The sequence below is a fragment of the Anabrus simplex genome, chromosome 2, assembly GCF_040414725.1.
Source record: "Anabrus simplex isolate iqAnaSimp1 chromosome 2, ASM4041472v1, whole genome shotgun sequence".
NCBI lineage: Eukaryota > Metazoa > Arthropoda > Insecta > Orthoptera > Tettigoniidae > Anabrus > Anabrus simplex.
In genome coordinates this window covers 819,759,757-819,777,745 of record NC_090266.1, presented here as the reverse complement: position 1 = coordinate 819,777,745, position 17,989 = coordinate 819,759,757, and positions in this window count along the sequence as shown.

Below are 17,989 nucleotides of genomic sequence, written 5' to 3'. Positions count from 1 at the left end.
TTAACGTGCCTTGAATACGCACTAGAGGTGACGTGGAATCATACGCAATAGCGCCCCAAACCATGATGCCGCGTTGTCTAGCGGTAGGGCGCTCCACAGTTACTGCCGGATTTGACCTTTCTCCACGCCGACGCCACACTCGTCTGCGGTGACTATCACTGACAGAACAGAAGCGTGACTCATCGGAGAACACGACGTTCCGCCATTCCCTCATCCAAGTCGCTCTAGCCCGGCACCATGCCAGGCGTGCACGTCTATGCTGTGGAGTCAATGGTAGTCTTCTGAGCGGACGCCGGGAGTGCAGGCCTCCTTCAACCAATCGACGGGAAATTGTTCTGGTCGATATTGGAACAGCCAGGGTGTCTTGCACATGCTGAAGAATGGCGGTTGACGTGGCGTGCGGGGCTGCCACCGCTTGGCGGCGGATGCGCCGATCCTCGCGTGCTGACGTCACTCGGGCTGCGCCTGGACCCCTCGCACGTGCCACATGTCCCTGCGCCAACCATCTTCGCCACAGGCGCTGCACCGTGGACACATCCCTATGGGTATCGGCTGCGATTTGACGAAGCGACCAACCTGCCCTTCTCAGCCCGATCACCATACCCCTCGTAAAGTCGTCTGTCTGCTGGAAATGCCTCCGTTGACGGCGGCCTGGCATTCTTAGCTATACACGTGTCCTGTGGCACACGACAACACGTTCTACAATGACTGTCGGCTGAGAAATCACGGTACGAAGTGGGCCATTCGCCAACGCCGTGTCCCATTTATCGTTCGCTACGTGCGCAGCACAGCGGCGCATTTCACATCATGAGCATACCTCAGTGACGTCAGTCTACCCTGCAATTGGCATAAAGTTCTGACCACTCCTTCTTGGTGTTGCATTTGCTCTGTCAGTCAGTGTACATGTCGCGTTTTAACACCCTCAAATGCCACTGATTTCAGCTGAGTTCGAACCCGTTATCATTGGAACAGTAGAAAAGCAACTAACCGATAGTGTCGCTGAGTTTCACACTTACCTATTATCTGCAAGCATTCACGCTTGAAAAATATCTAGTTATAATTCCAATAGAGACAGTAATTTCATGCGGATTCGAAGTACACGCTTCCATTATACGTTTATTTTGAAGTATTGGCCGGGCGTAGAGCTAACCACTCTACCTCATCTAGTGCCGAGGTTGCGGATAGTGGAGGCCTTTACCTTCCACCCCTCCAAAGGCCTTCATGGCCTGTACGGAGATGACTTTGCTTTGTTTTTATTTGTCATCAGTTACCTATCCTTAGAGTATCTGTGACCTCACGGCTTATCTTTGTAGAATTGTATTTACTTTTGTCAAGCAAATGGACACCCCTTCTCCATTCTCAAGTGGAGCACATTCCGCCAGAGATTTCGTACGTGACAACCGTTCATAGTGTGATAGAAGATTTGGATGGTTCAGCGTTTCCGGTTCCTCCTTTATGTCACCTCCACATCCACTGGATATAGTCGTGCACGTATCTACGTCAAACATCTACAAATCCTGATATCGACTTACATCGCAGTAAGCTGTCTTTCCAGTAAAGCGCATCTTCCACTTCGGAATCAAATTCCTATTCTCCAAGAGTGTATTTTCCTAGTTTGTTTCTTGAATGGTATGTACTCGTATACGATGAATGGTCAGGGAGTTCCTATGAAGTGCCGTTGTACATAACTCTTTGTTGCGTGGAATCTTTACGGTGAGGGTTTCGTGAGTCCCTATGAAACACCGCTGTAAATGGTCCGACTCATTAGCTGAATGGTCAGCGTACTGACCTTCAGTTCATAGGGCCCCGGGTCCGATTCCCGGCCGGGTCGGGGATTTTAACTTTCATTGGTTACTTCTAATGGCCTGCGGGCTGGGTGTTTGTGCTGTCCCCAACATCCCTGCAACTCACACACCACACATAACACTATCCTCCACCACAGTAACACGCAGTTACCTACACATGGCAGATGCAGCCTAACCTCACCGGAGGGTCTGCCTTACAAGGGCTGCACTCAGCTAGAAATAGCCATACGAAATTATAATTATATCGTTGTAAATCAATGTCCATTCTCTTCTTAGATGGCAAAGATCCATGTATTCGAACGTAAATTATCTGCGGTCGATTCATAGCAAAATTAATACCATTTCGACTGTATACTTGGGGGATACTTGGTTTTAATTTATTACAAGTTTGTGGACAGTTTCTTTTGGGGAATGATGCCACCAAGTCGGCTCATTGTCCTTGTCTAACGCCAATAAGGAAAATTCAACAAATATAAAGGATTCTGCCTTTTATGATCGTGAGGAAATGGGTGGTTGTATTTGTCTCACTAGACAAGTTTCAGACACTCCAAACACATCTCACTCTCAATCACCACAGAAACATGCAACATTGAACACATACCTCCTTGTCAGGAAAGGCATACGGCCGTAAAACAGGGTCATGTCATCATGTGTGACACAGGTGAAGATGATTTATAAATTCAGTTTATAGCAGTTGTTACGAGATCCTGAGTGGGAATCATTCTCGAACCGTGCTCAGTAGCTCAGATGGCACAGCGTTGTCCTTCTGAGATCAATTTGGCGGGTTCGATCCTGACTCAGTCCGGTGGTATTTGAAAGTGAAAGCTTCCGGTCGGTAGTTTTACCGGAAAGTGAAACAAGAACTGTGGGACAAATTCCGACAACTCGTCTTCGATATACGTATAAGTATTTAGTGGGAGGTAAAATTAATATTTGCAGTCGCTTAAGTGCGGCCAGTATCTAGTAATCGGGAGATAGTGGGTTCGATCCACACTGTCGGCAGCCCTGAAGATGGTTTTCCGTGGTTTCCCATTTTCACACCAGGCAAATGCCGGGGCTGTACCTTAATTAAGGCCACGGTCGCTTCCCTCCACTTCCTAGCCCTTTCCTATCCCATCGTCGCCATAAGACCTATCTGTGTCGGTGCGACGTAAAGCAAATAGCAATAATAAAATTAATATTATTATTACATATAAAATCACTCTCATATAAAGTAGTAAAATGACGATTTAAATGTTTGTTATAACGTATTGCGTAGGGAGATATTAAAAGAAGTAATGTTGTACTCTTTTTGATGTTTTAATTTTCTTTTGTTAACTTGTAAATTAAATGAGTGCCCCTCGGTGGTAATAAAATGTGAATTTGCTATCATGAAATTCTCTTGACAGTAGACTATATCTTCTGCTATCACCTATATCAAGTTTGTTGCTTTCATTAACCTGTCTCAAGCTCATCCTTGGCTTTGACAATATAGCAATGATTGAGGTATGAGCGACGCTTCTAATGCCATTCCTAATGTAGCAAGTCCCTGAGGCACACGATGCGAATGTGTCCCACATTGGGTCAGTTAGTATTTGTATTTTGAAGAGTTTGTAAGAGTGACACGAGAAAGAATATTCTGGCTCGGTGAGGAAACCAAAGGATTTTTTTTTACAATTTCTTTTACGTCTCACCGACTCAGATAAGTCTTTTGGCGACGATGGGATAGAAAAGGGCTAGGAATGAGAAGGAAGCGGCCGTGGCATTAACTAATTTACAACCCCAGCATTTATTTGGTGTGAAAGTGGGAAACCAGGGAAAACCATCTTCAGGACTGCCGAAAGTGGGGTTCGAACTTACTATCTCCCGAATGTAAGCTGATAGCTACCTGGCCCTAACCGCGTGGCCACTTGCTCGGTCAAAGGGAAACGTCACTCCTCATTTCCCCAGACCGCCATTCTAATCACACCTGGGCTTTCTATGATAACTAACAGTTAAGGTTATGAGGGTCCATCCAGTCAGGTTTTGATATCCATATCATTCAAAATTCACTGAATAGACTTAGGGACTTATGGGAAGACAAGAAGAGTTCTTTCAATTTTCTCTTACACTATTGATTAAATATAAAATCTGTAGACTATATGTGAGACGCCCCTTTATATTAAAATTTTTGTTATGTAAATAATTTCGCTTACTCTTCAAATGACGGAGAAAGTCTACTCACCCAGGAGCAGGTTTCGATATGCATATCATTTAAAAACCAAAGAGTAGACTGGGGTTTTATAGGAAGAATAGAAGAGACTTTTTCAATTTTCTCCTACACTATTGAATATATCTCAACCAACTTCATAATTAGTCTATACTCACCCAGGAGCAGGTTTCGATATGCATATCATTTAAAAATCACTGAGTAGAGTGGGGGTTTATAGGAAGAATAAAAGAGACTTTTTAAATTTTCTCTTACACTATTGAATATATCTAAACCAACTTCATAATTAGAGTCTACTCACCAAGGAGCAGGGTTCGATGTGCATATCATTTAAATGTCGCTGAATAGGCTGGGGGTTTATAGGAAGACCAACATAGTATTTTTTCAATTTTTCTTTTTCACTATTGACTATCTCCCCATCAAACTTCATATTTAGAGTCTATTCATCCAAGCGCAGGTTTTTATATGCATACCATTCAAAAATCACTGAATAGACTGGGGGTTTATACGAAGACAGAAAGAGTTTCGTTCCATTTTCTCTTACACTATTGATTATATTTCGACCAAGCTTCATATTTAGAGTCCATTCATCCAGGAGCAGGTTTAGAGTCTATTCACCCAGGAGCAGGTTTCGAAAAGCCTATCATTTAAAAATCATCGAATAGACTGGGGAGTTTATAGGAAGACCAGAAGAGTTCTTTCAATTTTTTATTACACTGTTGATCATATGTAAAATCTGTAGACTACATGTGAATCGCCCCTTCATTGTGAATAATTCTTGCTATGTAAATAATTTCGCTTACTCTTCAAATGACGGAGAAAATTTTCTACAGGTTTCATGCTTTGCAGCCAGTGACGGACACCATCACAGAACTGCAGTTATATGAATGATCCTTAACAGGAAAAAATCAGAGGATGCATAGTATTTCTCTCGGCTTTAAAAATGTCCCCACCTAATGTATCTGAACACCGTGGTAACATGAGACAAAAATTTTCCCTTAGGTGTCTGTCTGTCTTGTTATCCATCTGTCTGTATGTCCTTAAAAGTGTAAAACTGCTGGACTAATTTCAACCAAATTACTGTACGTATTTGGATTGTACTCTCTCAGGACTGTGTTATCAGGTGCATATGACGTCATGGTAATCACATGGAGCTGGTGGAAGATTATTTTCATATATTTTCGTTAATATAAGGTCTGTCAAAAGACTGCATACAACAAACGTTTAAGAATATGTTATTTCCGTTCCTTTATGCCATGTAGGTATTTATCGTACGGCGGATAATAACGCAGATGATTATCACAAATGGGATCTTTAGTCCAAGTCTCGTGGGACATGTCGTGCATGTCAATTCTAGGGGGCAACAGGAAAAACAAAAGAGTCGTCTAACTCTTTTCGATAGGACAGATATTTAGGTAGCATCAATGTCAGAGCGCCACGCCTGTGGTCAGAGATACAATATGCAACCTTAGAAGCACGGAGAATTTCGCACAACTTCGGACCAGGAACTGTAACGCACAATAAATTCGGAAATCGTCATCGGACCTATCAGCTGTGTCGCCTAACCTGCTCTCGACATTGTTCATCTTCATCATATTTCACGTTAGTTTCACGTGTTTTCAAGCGAAAATATAATTTTAACATGTAGCATTAAACGTGTGTGTAGAGCCATGCTACTTCGCATAAATTCCTGAAGGTAACTTGTAATCCATTGTGAATTCCCGTGCGAAGAACGGGTACAAATGCTAGTCCATGATAAATTTCATGATCATAGTTTTCTTGCAGTTCTCAGAGCGCAGTTAGATAGCCTCTTAAAATCTATTGTTATTATTATTATCATTTTTATGATTATTATTATTTTGACAGTAAAATTTGGCTTATCCTGTTATTATTCCACCCTTCTTACATTTCTGTGACTTGGAACAAGAACAACCAATGTCCAGAATGACAGTTTTGAAATAATGGCGTCTCATGTTTGGAGCACGGCATTGGCATTCGATTGCTGCGGATCTATCGGTTGTGTCGCCCAACCTGTTACTTTAAGGGCAGGGCCAATAGCTTTGCGTGGAGACGCTCCAATTGCTCCAGAAGACGAGATTTTGAATTTCGATGTGGTCCTCGGCGCCTCGTGAGGCCCATTTCCAGAAATTCAGGGACATCCAGATCAGTTTTATAGTAGACCAGCATTTGTACCCGTTCTTGGCACGGGAATTTGCAGTGAATTACATGTTTCCTTCAGGAATTTATGCAAAGCAACATGACTTTATTCACACGGTAAATGCGACAGGATAAAATGATATTTTTGTTCGACAGTCTGGCCAATAACGTAAATATGCTGAAGGTGAACAAATTCGAGAGAGAATGAATTTATTGCACAGCGTTGCCCACCTTGAAGTGACAGGCATGACATGCCCCACGGGACTTGCACTAAATATCCAATTTTTGGTAACCATCTGCGTTATTATCTATCGTACGATGAACACCCACATAGCATAAAGTAACGGAAATAACATATTCTTAAACGTTTGTTATATACAGTCTTTTGATAGACCTAATGTCAACGAAAAATTCAAGAATAATCTTCCTATAAATACCAACAATGTGTGGTTACCATGACATCATATGCACAATTCGGAGTGAGCAGATTCCAAATAAATAGTTTGGTTGAAATAAGTCCACAAGTTTTCCAATTTTAGGAGCAGACAGACAGACAGACAGACAGACAGACAGACAGACAGACAGACAGACAGACAGACAGACAGACAGACAGACAGACAGACAGACAGACAGACAGACAGACAGACAGACAGACAGACAGACAGACAGACAGACAGACAGACAGACAGACAGACAGACAGACAGACAGACAGACAGACAGATTTCATGCATATGCATATCAAAACGTGCTCCTGGACGATTAGATTCTAATAATATGAATTTTGGTCGAGATATAATCAATAGTGTAAAAAATTGAAAAATTCTAATTTTATTCCTACAAACCCCCTGCCTATTCTGTGATTTTTAAATAATACGTATATCGAAGCCTGCTTCTGAATGATTAGACTCTAAATACGAAGTTAGGTAAAGATATAGTCAATAGTGTAAGAGAAAATTGAAAAAAACTCTCTTCTATTCTTCTTATAAGCCGCCAGTCTCGTCAGTGATTTTAAAAAGCAAATCAGATCATGGTCCTGAATGAGTACACTCTATGAAGTTTGGTCGAGATATAATCAATAGTATAAAGGAAAATAGAAAAAAGGTCTCTTCAGGTCTTCCTATAAATCCCCAGTGTATTCAGTGATTTTTAAAATATATTGTTAAAAGATATGCATATCTGAACATGCTCCTGAATAAGTAGACTCTAAATATGAAGTTTGGTCGAGATATAATCAGTAGAATAAAAGAAAATGGAAAATCTCTCCTTGTCTTCCTATAAACCTCCAGTCTATTCAGTGATTTTTATATGATATGTATGTCTAAACCTCTTTCTGGATGATTAGACTCTAGATATGAAGTTTGGTTGAGATCTATTCAGCCGTTTACACGTGCTGGTGGAACAAAGAAACAAAGAGATACAAAACTAACAAATACTGATGTTATCTCGGGTTGACCTTAAACGGATAAATATATCAAAATTTGGCGAAACAAATAACATTACTGACAGCGGACCCATATAATTTTATTTATAAGATTACTGAACTTGAATTTCTGCAGTACTGAATCCACCTGATGTTTAGCCAGTTAATTGCTTGACAATAGGTACCTCCTTTTCTGTGTACGAAACTCCGAGAGAGCTCCGACGAGAAACTGAGGAAATCATCCTGTTTCATTTCCGTTATTTTTATGGGGGTTTTGCAACGGATCGCTGTGACTATATTCATTAAATCACTTGGTAAATCAATTATTACACTTGTTAGTATGTTTCTAGCCTTTTCAATGGAAGTGTGGATGCTGTCGACTTCCATGTGCGTATGGCCTGGTAGAAGATATTTGTGGTTGATTGTCTTTAGAGCCTTGTCAGCATGGGGGATACAGGCCGTGAACAGCATGCAGATAACAGATTAAAAAAAATGATGCGGGTTTGCCCACTGCAGCAGTCACAATACAAGTTTACCTCTCTACATGATCAGGCAATGACTGGAAAAATTTAAGCGTACATGAAGCAATTTCTTGGGCCCCACTCTGTGCTGTGATTTCATCCCACATGTAGCAGTCTGCGTATATCTTTCTCTCCACAGCTGAAAAATCTGTTAAATTGAAAGTCCATAGTGATCGCTTGTAGAAAGACAAGCCACTACGCAATAGAGGTGTTGGTAGGCACTGTTGCAGATCGAAACAAGCGGATGCGAACTTGCCATTTTCTTTAGCTTTCATTCTGTCGTTTTTCTTCTCCTCATACATCTTATCAGTCATTTCCAAGTGCTTTTCTTATTCGACAAGGATAGATTCCATATCTACCGAATTAGCTGTTTTTGAATTAATTTTTTATTTGTCACACCTATGACATGTGTCATTCTTTAGTTTTTCTTAAAGCTTAAATTCAAATCCTCGACGAAAATTTTACGGTAGGCTGATTCAGTCTCTATTGTTTTACCAACTTGCTTTGAATCTTCGGCATACAGCTTATACCGCTTCGAAATAGACAGCTCTCCAGATACGATTTTTCGCGTTTGGCGCCTAGAGCAATGGCTTTCATAAACTGGAAACTTGTTAATATGATTCATAATAATGATTCTACTTTCTCCGGACATCTTAATGTGGTTACCATGTTTTCGCCTCTCATCTGGTAGGCAGACGTTGGTGCCTGTGGCTCCTTGTTTATTCAGAACAACACTAACTTTCATCAGTGTTTCACCCAACGTGTTCAAGAATATCGTTTGGCAGATTTACTTTCCGTCTAGCAGGTACTTTCTGGTAAATTTTCGTCGACTTACAGCCTTTATGCGCGAACTCGCTTCCTCTCAACTTCAATCACACGTCGCTCAGATACTGGTTTTCTGCATCCAAAGGAAGTTGACAAAACTGACGGAATAGTTGTAGTCTCTTATCTTCCAGTATGTAACATTTACGGCGACAACGACATGGGGGTTTTAATACCTTGGCCGGCACAGGTTTACCTCCGACAGACAGATATGGCTCACCTGCAGCTCGACGTTTCTTTCTGATGTTCCTTTGCCGAGCATCAGGATTTCGTTTTCGTTTCCTTGAGAGACTGGCTTGTTCCTTTCTGCCATTCGTGCGAGGTTTATACTGGCTACATTCGTCTCTGTTTTCTTGACTTGAAACTTCAGTATCTAGTCTCAGCTCTCTCGCTGTACAATTTAACTGTAACTGATCTACTTCGATGAGGTTTTGTTGCTCCTCTCCATATTCCGTCTCATGTAGATCTGAAGAAGAGTTGCTCTCCTCTGAATGATGTGGATAGTATTCAGCAGTCTCACAGTATCATCTATAAAAATGAGGAATACAGTATTTTATGACCACGCTGCATGTTCAAAAAATTATTAAGATTATGAAGGAAAATATGCTCTGAGATGAAAACGTTGTGATATTCACATTCAAGTGTTCGTAGGTAACTACACTTGGCATCATTTCCACAATCTTTCAATGTAGTAAAGGTGAATCTGTCTACATTTTTTACATGATCATTTTCACATACTACAGGTACCAGTATATCGTTTTATGTAGCTACACATGCACTCAATACACTACCTTCCTCTACGAAAATTGGTTCATGTTCAAGAGCTTTTGTCAGGGTATCTGTAAAAATAAACGAGATTACTTTTTAATGATAGTAGGATTATGATTGTGTGACTGTATCTAGGTAATTTCTGCTGATCTCACTGCCCCCCCCTCCAATAATAGCTCTCTGTAAACAAATAGATATTGCTTTTCTGAAAAAATCCCTCGCAGGTAACATTTACATAAATCCTTTCAACCGCTTACAGCTGAACTAACGTTCCGCTCAAAGAGGTCGAGGTGTGTCCCTTTTCCCTCCATTTGCAAGAACAGTATCATAGCAAAGGGGCTTCTTTATTCGTTCTGCTCGGCTGTGGAATGACCTCTCACCACAGATAAAAGAACTACCTGCGGAAAAAAATTGTAAAGAGGTAAAAGGAATGTATATATAACGAACCCTTCTGTACATAACATAAGTTTTCTACTGTGTAAATGTTCAGTATGCGTGGGAGGACGGATGAAAGTTTATGGGATCCCGAGTGAGTGAGACTGCGTGTGGGTATGAGTGAGCCGGCCTAGCTGAAGTATAAGTGGGGATTCTAGTGTGTGTGTGTGTCGAATTACTTGAATGTTGAACAGGTCTTGTGAATACTGTGTAAATATATGTCTATGTAAATACGGTGACTGTATAAAAGCATAGTATCTAGAATATACTTGGTTACTTTAATTTTGTAATTTTAAGTGGGAATGGAGACACGTTGGTGTATATGGGGCTGTGCCCTTTCTCCATTCACCATCCCTAAATTTTACCTACAATTTGTGGAAAATAAATAAATAAATAAATAATTAATAATAATAATAATAATAATAATAATAATAATAATAATAATAATAATAATAATAATAATAATAATAATAATAATAATAATAATATAATAAACATTTTACATTCTATTCAGCTTACCTTCAAAAGTGTATAAGCGCTCACTGGCTGGTAATTTCGCCACTTCCATTTATTACTTCATCATCTCGAGATACAGTGGATAGTATTTCCTTAATAACACCGCAGGCAGAGGAAGTGCAGCCTTCTCTTGTGGATGTAAGATCACTCGGCAAAAATCGTCATCTACGAAAAACAATTAATAATATCCACCTAGTTGCAGGAATTATCCACGTAAGCGAAACAGAACATAGCAAGGATAATGAGTAAGAACATAAAGCGTAAATGCCAAGCATCATTTAGATGAAAATAGCAGGATCGAAAAAATATGAATTTCAGAACGACTTACCTGTGTTTAGCGGAATCTCTCTCCATATTCGAAGAAATTTCCAAGCTCGACTGTATTCATCCATTTTTAAGAAGCACAGAATGGATGATCAGGGAAAATGTACGCATGTTTATAACACTACCGTCTTTCTAAGCAAGACAGAATACAGCCGTAAACGAGAACAATGACTCACCTGATATACACTTTGGTTGTAGTCTCTGTCAATTGTTGACCTCTTTCAACGCGCGCAAAATCAACCAATGTTAACATTGGTTCTTCTAGCCCCAGATTTCTGATACATTGCCAGAGGAGACTGGTTGTGACAGTAAGAAAAGAGGTATTTAGAGACGATGTAGGACATTGGGTGTTGTTACATTTAAATGATCGCCTCGGAATTATAAAGGGCATGTTTAAACCTGAAAATGCCAAAAAAAAAAAAATGGGCATTGGTTGCGTTGTTCCAAGCCATAGATTTATCCTGCCCGTCATGTACGATCCCCTTCCGTTGAAACCTTGTACTGCCGCGAAAGTGACATGAATACAGCTTTCCCTTGAAATTACTCTAACATTTCATTTTCTTTTTCTCTGCACTGAGCGCTGTCTTGTCCTACCTCTTAGAATTTCTTGCCGTGATAAATTTCGATTTCGGGGTTGGTACCCTTTCTGAATTGTGATGTTGGTACTAATGTGTCCAATCAGTGGCCAGTTTGCCGATTAATAAAAGGACCGTAATTTTGCTTAGCCTGGGTCTTTGTTACTTCGTTAGAACTCGGACTCTCCCCCTCTCTCTGGTGCGATTGGTGCACTGCACCATGGCTGGTGGGCCGAAAATGGTAGGCAATCTCTGGGAAGTAAAATGTGAATTTCCGAAATATCTTCTCTGTCACTCCCCCTCCTGATTGAGGGAGATTGTTTATAGGTTTCCAATATTGTAATGTCTGACTCGTTGGCTGGATTGTCAGCGTACTGGCCTTCGGTTCAGAGGGTCCCGGGTTCGATTCCCGGCCGGGTCGGGGAATTTAATCTTCATTGATTAATTCCAAAGGCCCGGAGGTTGGGTGTTTGTGCTGTCCCCAACATCCCTGCAACTCACACACCACACATAACACTATCCACCACCACAACAACACGCAGTTACCTACATATAGCAGATGCCGCCCACCCTCATCGGAGGGTCTGCCTTACAAGGGCTGAACTCGGCTAAAAGTAGCCAAACGAAATTAAATTAAATATTGTAATATTGGAATTATACAAATTGTTAGGGTAGAACCTTCAGGTTTTTCGTCTAAATTATGTGCCAGGTGTATGCATAAGTCTTTTTCGGGCTCACTAAGAGATGGCGCCAGCGAACAGTACGCAGCGTATGAATCTGACACATACGTCAGTTTGTTAATTTGACATTAACCTACCAACACACACAGAGTGAGTCCGCCATACACTAGCGTCTGTATTGTATCGTTCAGTGATCATGTGTACGTTTGTGCGTGAAACAGAACATTTGCGTTACGCGTTGCTTTCTTATTTAATCAAAAGGAATAGGCTATGGAAAGTCATCGTTTGCTGTTAGAAACATATGGTGAACACGCTCCATCGATTAGAACATGTGAGACATGATACCGACAATTCAAATGTGGTGATTTCAATGTGAAAGGCAGTGCGCGTTCTGGATGATGACCCAACTCAAACTCAAGAAACATTGGCACAAGCATTAAATGTGTCACAAGAAACAATCAGCAGACGTTTACGAACAATGGGGAAGATCAGCAAACTTGGTAAATAGGTTCCACACGATTTGAATGAACGGCAAATGGAAAATCGCAAAGTCACTTGTGAAAAGCTGCTTCAACGCCACGAAAGAAAATCATTTCTGTACCGAATTGTAACGGGTGACGAGAAATTGATTTATTGTGAAAGACCGAAGTGGAGAAAATCGTGGCCGTCATCTGGCGAAGCGGGTCCTTCAACACCAAGGGCAATCGCTTCGCTTCAGGTGGGACCAGAGCGGTATTGTGTATTATGAACTGTTGAAGTCCGGCGAAACCGTTAACGCACAACCCTGTCGCCAACAAATGATTAGTTTAAATCACGCATTGATCGAAAGACCACCGGAATGGGGCAGGAGACATGGCAAAGTGATTTTGTTACACGGCAATGCGCCGTCTCACACAGCGAAACCAATGAAATACACCTTGAAATCGCTTGGATGGGACATGCTTCCGCAACCACCGGACTCCCCGACCTGGTGCCATCTGACTATCACCTCTTCGCATGAATGGGGCACGCGCTCGCAGAGCAGCACTTCAGCAATTTCGAGGATGTTGATAAATGGCTCGACGAATGGTTTGCCGCAAAAGACAAGCAGTTTTTCTGGCATGGTATTCATAACTTACCTGAAATATGGGCGAAATGTGTAGAAGGCGATGGCCAACATTTTTAACAAACAAAAAATGGATTTCCCTTGAAAATTACATGTTTTCTTTACCACAAAACCGGCAAAAACTTATACATAACCCTGGTAGAGTATTTGGATGTCATTTAACGAACTATTGGACGAGTGTAGGTTCGCCCTGGGCGATTTAGCAATGCGAGGCGAATATAAATATGTAATATTATTTGCAAGCATTTCTAGGTATTTCCACTGATTTACTCTCGCTCTCCTCCTCCCCCTTTGTCTTACTGCCACTAGGTATTTTTGAAATTTTAATCTTTGTTAACTGTTTAGGATTGTAGCTGTTATTATTCTAGTCGCAGCTTAGTTTGTGCTTATCCCCTGATTGAAGAGGGCACTCGTGCCCATTTAGATTTTTCTTTCGTCATTCTTTGGGAAACTCGTGTGATCTTCAATCCCTACCCATTTGATATTTTAGTTTGTTATAAAACCATTTCTTTCTTATTGTTTGGCATTACATTTTCATTTTGCCTGCAATAACATTTCAGATTAGATCTTGTATTCTAGGGAGGATATTCCAATTAGGATTTAATTTCTGGAACTACTTAGTGATTCCCTGTTCGGAGTAACCGAGTTCTAAATATTCGGGCTTTCTTTGCGGTACGTGAATGTACCAGGTCTGCCAAATAAAGTGGGATTTGAATTGACACTCTATGCGAATTCCTTCTCTTAAAATAGCTTAAGCTTCAGTGAGCTTGCGATTCAATTTGTTTGCGAGATCGGTTCTCAAATTGTGTTAAAATTAATAATATAATCAATCTATTCGCTACTTGTTAAACATTGAGATCACTTTATGAGATTGATATGTTGTTTGTACATCTTGTTTATTTGTTAAATAAATTTTAAAAATGAAACGAAATTAGTCATAAATATATTAACCAAATTTTAGCTTTTTTTCCCTCTCACAACTACCTCGTCCAGTTCTGAGGCTCTGACGCTCCCTTAATCCCACGCCCTGTTGTCAAAATTATTATTATTATTCTTGTTCCGGGGATTTCGTGAAACGCAGAGGTGTAAGAAGGTGCTGGGGTAAATGGGTGGACAGTGACATGACCAGAGCATAAGTTAAAGCACTAAATTTTGAAATGTTATTTCTTCCCTTTTTTAAAATTGATAGTTAGAAAATCACGATTGACATCAATAATATGAGGCGAGCTTGTCAGCTCCCACAATAACAGTGACTTTAGGTCAAAAATCAGGTACAAGGGAGAAAATTTAAAAGGGATGAGCAGAATAGCTCTGAAGGTACACTCGCTTACATCGTATAGTATTCTGAGCTTCAAACGTTAATACAATCCAGCCTCTTAGAGGCACCAGTTTCTCACACAATCATACTTGAAAACTTCAGATAACACGTCTACTGTCATTTATGCTCGACAGTCTGTTATACACTCGTCTATAAATAATGACAATTTAAACAGTGCCCATTCTAAATTGCCTTAGTGTACAAAATAAAGGGTTTAAGACGATCGGCCATGAAAAAAAAGCTAGGAGGCGAAACATTTGCACTCCTTTTGAAAGACACTTTAAAATCCTAAATGGGCTTATGGCCCGAAATTGCAAATGCTAAGCCTATACTACAGAGGGGTGACTAGATGCGAAATATTAAGTACCAAGTTAGAGAGAGTGAAGAATTTAGAGGTTTAGAAAATCATAGTCACCCCCACTATCAACGTTGAGTGGGAATTAACACAGGGTGAACACTCTTTATTCCCCAAAATTGCATGTTTACAGCAGGGATTTGAATAATATCCTCAAACTTGCCGAAAGTTAGTATTTAAACAGAGACTTTAGGATTATACATTAATAAAAGGAATTTGAAACCTTCCCCTCAAGTTATCTGCCCGGAGCTATCACATAATAAATGTCTGCCATTACCTTGAGTTGTTGGACTTTCCGACGACGGAAAGGCTGTCCCTGCCTCCTATTGCGCCGTACACACACACACTAGACCGCAGCGATGAAGATGACAATACGGCCCTAAAGCGCCCAGCTTTTATAGCAACTTAGAGGGGAAAGCTTCAAAACTCTCTTGAGCTAGGCAGAATGCCTGTACACATCTTCAATTTTAAGTGGGTAGAGAAATATGCACAAAATTCCTGATTGGTTAATAACTATGGAAGAAGGAAGGATAGGAAAGGCCTAGAAGTTGGAAAGAAGCGGCCGTGGCCTTAATTAAGGTACAGCCCCAGCATTTGCCTGGTGTGAAAATGGGAAACCACGGAAAACCATTTTCAGGGCTGCCGATAGTGGGATTCAAACCTACTATCTCCCGGATGCAAGCTCACAGCCGCGCGCCTCTACGAGCACGGCCAACTCGCCCGGTAGCCGTAGAAGCACATTAAAAAAATCTATAAACACTTCAGATTTACAAACATTGAAAATTCAAAAATTCCTTTAAAGTGTAATTTTCCGTAATCCCGCCAGAGGGGCACATATGCCGATAGTAGATACCTCTAACGATTAAAGGTCCAAATATCTTGTGATGCATAGTTTAGAATTCACAGCACAGATGCCTTCTAGAAGGTGCGCAGTTCAATGGGATGGAGAAAGTGTACCCCGGTACAATTATTATTATTATTATTATTATTATTATTATTATTATTATTATTATTATTATTATTATTATTATTGTTAAGAATGCCGGTCACGTGGTGTAGGTGTAGCGTGCCTGCTTCTTAACCGGAGGCCCCGAGTTCGATTCCCGGCCAGGTCAAGGGATTTTACCTGGACCTGAGGGCTGGTTCGAGGTCCACTCAGCCTACGTGATTAGAATTGAGGAGCTATCTGACGGTGAGATAGCGGCCCCGGTCTAGAAAGCCAATAATAACGGCCGAGAGGATTCGTCTCGCTGACCACACGACACGTCGTAATCTGCAGGCCTTCGGGCTGAGCAGCGGTCACTTGGTAGGCCAAGGCCCTTCAAGGTCTGTAGTGCCATGGGGTTTGGTTTGGTATTATTATTATTAAGGAAAATAATAGGAATAATACTCAAGTTTAATGGTTCTCTCATGATTAACGAGGTAGGCCGTACATACCAACTTTGAGTCGACGTAGTTCTACGAAGAGAAGTGCAATAGTAAACAGGGTATTTTCTCTTCCTCATAAAGCTACGTCACAAAGGAATATAAAAGCTTATTAATGATCCATAGTGTAAGGTGCTTTCTACTCCTTCTGGGCCGATGACCTTCGATGTTAGGCCCCTTAAAACAACAAGCAAGCATCTACTCCTTCTGATCACCCCAGCGTAGTGACACTTTCACAACTGTTCGCTGCAAATGAAGGTGAAGCTGCATGTCGGTTAAAATACAATGATGTAGGTGCGCGTGAATATTTTAAGTAAAGTTTAAAAATTTAGCTAACAATGAGGTATTTTACTCACTATATTTTGTTCTCAAACACACCATGGCCAGTTATTGATTTCAGGATGGTAGAAAAATCGGCTCTTTAGGTATTTTTATTTCATTATTTTTTTCTTACTTTGTGTTTGGTAACTCATATATAGCGTTTCGGTGAATATGGTGGAGGAAAGGATAGTTAGCAGATTTGACCTCAATTAGGGTACAACCCTACAATTTTCTTCTTGTAAAAATGGGAATCCACGAAAATCTATCAACAAGTCTCGAATCTAAGTTTATAGCTACACGACCCATACCTCACAACTCTCTCGGTATCCTTATTTCTGCCCGCTTGTGTTTGTGCTCTTGCCTTCTTTCTACTTTCCGTTAGCATATCTTAACACCCACCTCGTCCGCAATTTGTAACGCTGGACCATTTCCAAGGCAGTTCCACGAGGTAAAGAATGAGAGATATGTGCAATATTTATTCAATTCAGAAAGGTCAAACGTCTAATTCTCTAAAAATTTCCTTTCGCTTTAGCCCATGTGTGATAAATGACGAGGGGCTGTGCCATCTGTAGATGTTCCGCATCATTTTCCTCCACGCTCATTATCTACTTCTGATTGGCCGTGAATGTTGGTGGCTCTCAGTTCTGATACACCTACAGGTACGAGAAATCTAGGAGTTCGCGCTGTAGTTTCCCACTCCTGCAGGCGGCTTTTAAGTGAATTTACACATAGTGAAATGTTTGTGCTTTGTATAGTGACTAGGGAGAGATATTCGGTCGTCCTGTGAACATAACTAATGAATAGCGCGGATGAAACTAGTGAATTTTCAGACACAATTGAACATAAGGTGTGTTGTTTGGATCATCAACTCTCTCCATGCCACTCTATCCTGCGCCAACCATTTCATTTCAACTTAACTACTACATCCAACATCTGCTGCAATCTGTTTGTCATATTCATGCTTTGGTCCATCCGTACTGTTCTTACCAACTGAAGTTCCCTCAAGAGCTAACGGAACAAGTCCTCGGTGTCCCAAATATTTTCTACCAATCTCTCTCTTCTTCTCTTACAGAGCGAGTTGCCCGTGCAGCTGTGAGCTTGCATTAAGGAGGTAGTGGGTTCGAATCTCACCGTTGGCAGCCCTGAAGGTGCTTTTCCGTGATTTTCCCATTTTCATACAAAGCAAATGCTTGGGTTATACTTTAATTAACGCCACGGCCTCAACCTTCCAAAGTATAACCCTTTCCCATCCT